General features: G+C 38.0%; 1 protein-coding gene across 3 annotated transcripts in view; it reads right to left on the minus strand.

Moving 5' to 3' along the window:
• Positions 1 to 7591: 7591 nt before the first annotated feature.
• nck1.L (NCK adaptor protein 1 L homeolog) overlaps positions 7592 to 8293 on the minus strand; it is a 66939-nt gene continuing 66237 nt past the window's right edge. For all 3 annotated transcript variants that reach the window (XM_018261783.2, NM_001090641.1, XM_018261785.2), the window contains one exon: positions 7592 to 8293. This exon is cut by the window's right edge and continues 596 nt beyond it. The gene's annotated coding sequence lies outside the window, so the exon portion shown is untranslated.

Below are 8293 nucleotides of genomic sequence, written 5' to 3' on the forward strand. Positions count from 1 at the left end.
TAACTAAAAAAGCTTGACTGACCTTCCATACCCATATATTTTGCCTTATTAATAAAATAAACACAAATAAATCAGGGAAAAAACAGATATAATTCAATGAAATTCCTTTTCACTAGATTTTTTTTTTGACTTTTCTCCAAAATTGCTAGATTTTTTAGGGTTATCGCCCGAAACCCCCAAATTGGTAACATTTTTGGACTAAACCAATGGCAGACCACAATAACTTCCAATTGGGATAGGGACATCTCCCGTTGACTTATACATGATCTCGACAGGTCTGAGATGGCATATTTTTATAATAAATCTAGAAAAATTCTAATACTTTTTTTTCCTCTAAAAATTTGAGTTTTTTTATCTTCTAAAAATTTGAGTTTTTTATCCTCTAAAAATTTGAGTTTTTTATCCTCTAAGAAATTCAAGTTTTTGCCCAAAAAAACGTTAGCCTGAAGAAAAAAATTGAGTTTAGTAAATAATAGGGATGCACCGAAACTAGGATTCGGTTCGGGATTCTGCCAGGATTCGGCTGAATCCTTCTGCCTGGCAGAACCGAATCCTAATTTGCATATGCAAATTAGGGGCAGGGAAGGAAATCGTGTGGCTTTTTGTTACATAACAAGGAAGTAAAAAATTATTTCCCCATCCCACCCCTAATTTGCATATGCAATTTTGCATATACAAATTAGGATTTGGTTCGGTATTCAGCTGAATCTTTCGCTAAGGATTCGGGGGTTTGGCCGAAATCCAAAATAGTAGATTCGGTGCATCCCTAGTAAATAACCCGCTAAATGTGTAGCCTTACAGAGCATTATTTTTTACATGGGGTCAGTGACCCCCATTTGAAAGCTGGAAGGTTCAAAAACTATAAAAAAAAATAAATAACAAAGACCAGTTGAAAATTTACTTAGATGTGCCCATTCTAGAACATATTGGGGAATGTAATAAAAGTCGCCAACGGAAAAACTATTCGCAATGCGAAAAAAGTTATGCCTTTGTGCAAATAAATTATGCTTTGCGTGAATTTAATATAGCTTTGGCAAACCCAGAAACTGTTTAGTGACCACTTCCGACAGTGGAAGACCGTTTGCAAATTTTATAGTTTGCCCCAATGCGCAGTAAATGTAATAAAACTTCTTACTGAAAAAGTCGTTATGTTTGCTCCAAAAGATAAGAAGTGCTTGAAGGTGTCATGAGGCAACTTCGGGTGACTTTGCGTGTGCTTTAGTGCAGGCAACTTTTCATTATAGCGGACGGGAAGACACGCAAAGGCAATTAGAGTAGATGGCCGTCCAGAAGAAGAGGCGATTAGTCGCCAGGCAATAAATCCCCCCTGAATCTGCTTGTGTGGACTAACCAGAGTGCGCAATTAAGGACGTTTATCAAAGTGATGCAGCAACAATAGTGAAGCCCTTAGGGTTCTTCTGCCCAGTTATTCACACTAGATGAATGCGGATAGTTTGCTCCTCACTGGGGATGCAGGATTTTTTTCCAGCACCCTACAGTGACTGATCACTATCCTGAAATTCAGTTAGCACCCCCATCATAATTAAAAGGAAGTCAAAATTCAACATCAAATATGGGAATCCATGTATATTGGTTTTGATATCTTTATTCAAAGAAGGCTCGGCACATTACATCCTTCTATGTATCATATTTTGTAACAGCTACTAGATACCTTTTTACAGAAAACTACCTAGGATTGGCTAAAGTCGGCCTCAGCCCATGGTATAGTGGTGTGGAATTCATCCTTGCTTTCCTTGGATGGTAGAAAAATAGAACGCTGAGAGTTTACTGTATACCAGTAAAATGCAATTAAAGTGGACCAGTCACCCAAAAATAAAAAGCTGTCTAATAAAAATCCTTTTCAAATTAAACATGAAATCCAATTTCTTTTTTTTATTAAAGCATTTATAGCTGTTGTAAACTCATTTAAAAATCTCAACTGTCAATCAAGTATTGCCTGCCCCTCCTCTATGCCTTAGGCAGACAATTACTTTCACTTTCCATTCAGCACTTCCTAGATGTCACTGCTCTCTACACATTCCCCCGTTCTCTTTACTGTTTAATTGTGTAGCCAGGGCATGGGGATGGACATCAGGTCCCCCATTCTGGTGCATAAACAAGATTCTGAGATTATGCAAGACTTGATTTAAAGGGATACTCTCATGGGAAAACATTTTTTTTTCAATATGAATCAGTTAATAGTGCTGCTCCAGCAGAATTCTGCACTGAAATCCATTTCTCAAAAGAGCAAACAGATTTTTTTTTATATTCAATTTTGAAATCTGACATGGGGCTAAACATATTGTCAATTTCCCAGCTGCCCCAAGTCATGTGACTTGTGCTCTGATAAACTTCAATCACTCTTTACTGCTGTACTGCAAGTTGGAGTGATATCACTCCCTTTTCCCTCCCAGCAGCCTAACAAAAGAACAATGGGAAGGTAACGAGATAGCAGCTCCCTAACACAAGATAACAGCTGCCTGGTAGATCTAAGAACAACACTCAATAGTAAAAATCCATGTCTCACTGAGACACATTCAGTTACATTGAGAAGGAAAAACAGCAGCCTGCCAGAAAGCATTTCTCTCCTAAAGTGCAGGCACAAGTCACATGACCAGGGGTAGCTGGGAAATTGACAAAATGTCTAGCCCCATGTCATTTCAAAATTGAATATAAAAAAATCTGTTTGCTCTTTTGAGAAATGGATTCAGTGCAGAATTCTGCTGGAGTAGCACTATTAACTGATGTGTTTTGAAAAAAAAATGATTTCCAATGACAGGTTTCCTTTAATAACACTGTCCACAAAATGGCTCCTGCCTGCTTGCTATAATTATGAGTTCCCAGACTGAAGGAAACAAGATTCAAATAATTTATACAGAGTAGTTAAAAATAGGATTTGGAATAATTTTTTTGGATGACAGGTCCCCTTCAAACAGGTCTCCTATTAGATTCAGATGAGATAAAGAGACAGAGGGTATTAAATATAAAACTTCACTGGTAAATAGTAGTTTCAATGGCTCAGTCACCAATATAGGTATGGGACCTGTTATCCAGAATACACAGGACCTGGGGCTTTCCGGATAATGGATCTTTCCATAATTTGGATCTTCATACTTTGTCTACTAGAAAATCAAACAAACATTACTTAAACCCAATAGGCTGGTTTTGCTTCCAACGAGGATTAATTATATCTTAGTTGGGATCAAGTACAAGGTATTGTTTTATTATTACACAGAAAAAGGAATTAATTTTTAGAAATCTGTATTGTTTGGATAAAATGGAATCTATGGGAGATGGTTTTTCAGAGCTCTCTGAACAATGGGTTTCCGGATAATGGATCCCATACCTGTACTTCATATTAATCAGGCATATCAAGTGCACCTCTCTCCCAGGGGTATATTTATTAAAAGGGTGAACATGCAATTTGTCAGAAGAAAATCCCACAGTCCTATACACGTGAATAGAGCTGGGGTGACCTCCTTTGATAAATAAACCCCAAAATGAGGGGGAAAAGTGAAATAGGACAGCTTAATGGCTGCAGTTAGAACCCCCATCTCAAAACCCTATAAATAAATGGGTATATATATATACATATATATATTTATTCCGTGGCTGTGCACATTTTTGGGAAGTGAAAGATTTACAGTATAAATAATATTGTGGGAAGAAAATATATGGAAATTTCTAATTGGCATAAAGAAAGTGAACTTATGCTACAGGCCATATAGCATCAATAATACATATATATTTATCTTTGGCAATATTAGCTTACGGACATACTACAAGGAACAACTGTATAAATAATACTAATATAGCTTATACCCAGAATTTGAGAAGTGTGATGCCAACACAGTATGGAAGATCAGCGGCTCCAATGAGGAAGAAATTTAAAGGGGATGATCATGTTACAAGTAACTTTATTAAGATTTAGTCGTAGACTTTTTGCTTTGCTTTTTTTGTATTTGCTTTTTGCACTAAATTAGGAAAATGGGACCCTCAACAACCAGGCTGCAAAGCTGTGCAGCACAAAGCCCTAATTTATTGTTAAAAAAAAAAAAGAATGAAACGGAATTTTAAGCTCAACATGTCCTTTGAATCCTGCCAAGCTAAGGGGCTATGGGTTAAGCAATATACCCAGCATGGCTACAACATTTATTATAAGGATCTCATTTGTGTTTTTAGGAAGACAGACATAGCTGTTACAAGACAGCTCATAGAGATCATAGTTCACTCATTGTGATATATTTCACCCCCTTGGCATACATTCTTTACACATACATCCTTTAAAGGAACAGTTCAGTGTAAAAAGAAAAACTGGGTAAATAGATAGGCTGTGCAAAATAAAAAAAAATTCTAATATAGTTAGTTAGTCAAAAATGTAATGTAATGTAAAAAGGCTGGAGTGACTGGATGTCTAACACAACTACGCCCTGCTTTTCAGCTCTCTAACTCTGAGTTAGTCAGCGACTTGAAGGGGGGGCCACGTGGGACATAACTGTTCGGTGAGTTTGCAATTGATCCTCAGCATTCAGCTACAAAGCAACAGTTATGACCCATATGCCCCCCTTAAAGGGCATGTAAAGTCTAAAAAAGAATAAGGCTAGAAATGCTGTATTTTGTATACTAAATATAAACATGAACTTACTGCACCACAAGCCTAATCAAACAAATAATTTATGCTTTCAAAGTTGGCTACAGGGGGTCACCATCTTGAAACTTTGTTACACATCTTTGCAAGACTAAGACTGTGCAAATGCTCAGTGTGGTCTGGGCTGCTTAGGGATGGTCATAAACAAAGCTGCTTGAGTTCTGCATGGCTGGGAAGTAAGGCGGGGGCTCCCCCTGCTGATCTTAAATATCATTGTTTCCCTGCTCAGCAGTTAGGGACTGTCTGACAATTCCTATCCACAGCAGTAAATGAAGGGAGAATTTCACTACATACAATAAGGTTTCTTAATAAAAGTATATTGGAGATAGGTTTCTTTTTCATTAAAGAAAGTAAAAATGGGATTTTATTTTTTTGCTTTTACATGCCCTTTAAGTCACTGATTGGTTACTGCCTGGTAACCAATGAGTGGAAACCAAGAGACCTGAAAAGCAGGAAGTAGTGTTCTGGCTATGAAGTTAGACATCCAGTCAATCCAGCCTTTATACATTACATTTTTGGCTAACTAAGTATATTAGAAATATTTTTTATATTGCACAGCCTATTTACCTAGTTTTTATTTTTATACTGAACAATTCCTTTAAGAACCAGGATCAGAAAAAAAAAATCAACAGTGCTGGTATATAAAGCACCAGTGTGCCAGCGACATTGATTTTGATGGTCCTGGATTGCACTTTGATCTTTGTTGTGTCGTGTGTTTATTGCCAACAGGTGGTTCAAAAAGATCAAAATGATCCAATACTTAAAAGGGTTAAAGGCAAAGCTTAAATAAGTGCAAAGAAAATAGAAAAGGTAAACTTCAGTAAGTGTTTGGGTAGCATGTCTGGAAGCATCTACAATGGAAGAGTAAATTTTATGGCACTTGCAATAATCTGATCACCATGGAGCACTAGGAGATCAACAATGGGCAAACCGCTCAGTAGACACTGACGATCACCAGCAGCTCCTTCCATACACACGGCCGCTCCGAAGTTTTCACAGAGAGCAATAATAGGCTATTAAAGACATTTCTACTGCAGTAAAAATACCACATGCCATTAGATTAGGGGTAAGGGGAGATTTTGATCAGATATAGTGGGTCAGATTTTATCTTATTTTGCCACGCAACACCACAAGATTTGTAAAATCGGATCCTCGTATAGCTAGAATTTACAGTCGATTTAGATAAAGTTGGATGGTGCGGTTTGTTCATGCAGTTACATTCGACATTCAATGTAGTTCAACGAGAAAGGAAAAAAAAGTCGGTGATTTTATCTCGTCGGATGAAGACACATCAAGGCACATTTATCAAGGGTCAAATTTTGAATTCATGTGAGTAGTTTTTTAAAACATCCTTAAACTCTCATAAATTCGACCAATCGAAATTTATTACTAAAATTGAATTTTCTCAGCTCGGACAAAATGAATCGACCCAAATCGAATTTGAAAACTCGATTCAAGTTTTTTTTTTCTCAGGGCGGCAAACTTCACCAAATTAATTCCTGGACCTCTCCCATTGATTTATATAGTAATTCTGCAGGTTTAAGCTGGCGAATAGTCGAATTTGAGTTCTTAAAGGGCCAGAGTATGATAAATCTTGAAATTTGAATTAAAACTCGAATCGAGTTTGGATTATTCACAATTCGAATTTGAGAGTTTTGACCAAAAATAAAATCTAATTCGAATTTTCACTTGGACCCTTAATACACATCAGATTTTGTATCAGTCCTATTATATTCTAACCCATGCAACTACATCAGACTTGTGGGAGGCATTTTGTCAAGCCGACACCATCCTACAAAATCTCCATTGGAGTTTATCCCTAAAGGAAACATTCTATTTGCTGTTCTCTACCCAAGATACAGCTGTCCCTGTTTTTAAGTACAGTCACCAGGTCAGTTCCTTCCCACAGACTTTGAAACCAGTAGGTATTTTGTCACTATAACATTCCCTGTGCTGAATGAGATACTTAAAATGCATTCAAAGTTTCTTGGGAAAATATAATTGTCAGTCTATATTGGGCAATACACTTCTGGGATATTGCCCCAGTCCACACAGCACCACTTATCTATACTTCACAAAAAATAACCCATAGCTCAAAATCCATAAAAATCCCATGTTTATTCAATTCACATATTAAAAAATTGTTTACACATTAACCCCATGACAGTCCACCTTAGGCGTTTCATACTCCCTGCCCATAGGTGATTATGATTAAGCATTGGGGAGTATGAAACCCATAAGGTGGACTGCCATGAGGTGTGAATTGAATAAAAATGGATTTTTAGGGATTTTGAGCTAGGGGATATTTTTTGTTTAGTATAGCTGAATGAGATACCGACTAGTGATGTGCGGGCTGGCCGAAGCCCGTGAGTTCGGGTCAACTTGCACAAACGGTCTTCAGGTAGGTGTGGGCTGAACTTTAGCCTACGAACACCCTGCCCGCAACCTTTTACTGCCGCACTGCGACTTCTTTGCGCACTATTTTATATGCGTGTTCCGGCCGTGTCACCTTCAATGACATCACAGTGAGACAGCCACAAGTATATAACTGTATGAGCGCACCGGGTTAGGGTCGGGTGCTGCTGGGCTGGGTTAGGTGCGGGTCCAGATTTAAGTGAGCCGCACATTACTAATACAGATGTATTAATGGCTTCATTTTTTTTAATAGGAATGTGTCACTCTAAAGGTATCCAGGGGCCAGTTCCAATCCAAACCATCACCCTGGGCAAATTTGCAAGTGGGCAGTAACCCATAGCAACCAATCGGTAATTAATTTCAGTGCTCAACCTGCAGCTGTCTAATTAGGATTGAGTGCTATTGGTTACTGCCCATGGGCAAATTTACCAAGGGTTTATAAATGAGCCCCAATAATGTGAGTGCGCGATGCCAGAGACAGGCATGAAACAACTAACTCCACATAAAAATTAAGGACAGAACCCTGGATGTTTTTAAAATGATGCAGACATTGTACTATAAAGAAACCCAGATTGGGTCCAAATCACTTTAAGTGTTAATCATGTAGAAAACGGCCCCTCCCCTTTCTTGTTTTTACTCCCGAATGCTCATTAAAATGCAGATGTTCTATAATATATAAAACGATGAGAACCAGGCCTTCCAGCTAAAGAGAGCATTTGCCCCGGCCTTCAGAAATTTTTGGCCAGAGAATGCCCTTGTATAGGTACAGGTGATTGTTATACTGTATTATTGTTGTTACTTTTGTCAGGGATGTTCAGACAGTGTTCCTGCAGCTCTCGCTGGTCTAATACAGCCTATACTGCAGTGCTAGGGGGTTACGGCTAACATCAGATAAAGGGTTATTTCGTATATCATCCTGAATTTCCTTGTTCATTGCCCTTGATAATGGCCCTCAAGATGGACAACCTTGGCTGAGAATATTGTACATCAGAGAAACCAATGCATCAAGATCTTGTTTTATAGAACATGTTGCGCACGTATAATCACCATCCTTAGCCTTGAGACTCACACTTTCGCGCACGCACACTAATAATAATCAAGAATCTGGACTTTGCCGCATTAAAAAGCCATCTCAACCAGCAATATACCTAAAAAGATGATCACGGTTTGTAAACAAATAAATACGAAGTATCACGAAGAAGCATTGGAACCAATTTCGTGGAGGAATGT

This window comes from Xenopus laevis, chromosome 5L (genome assembly GCF_017654675.1).
Source record: "Xenopus laevis strain J_2021 chromosome 5L, Xenopus_laevis_v10.1, whole genome shotgun sequence".
NCBI lineage: Eukaryota > Metazoa > Chordata > Amphibia > Anura > Pipidae > Xenopus > Xenopus laevis.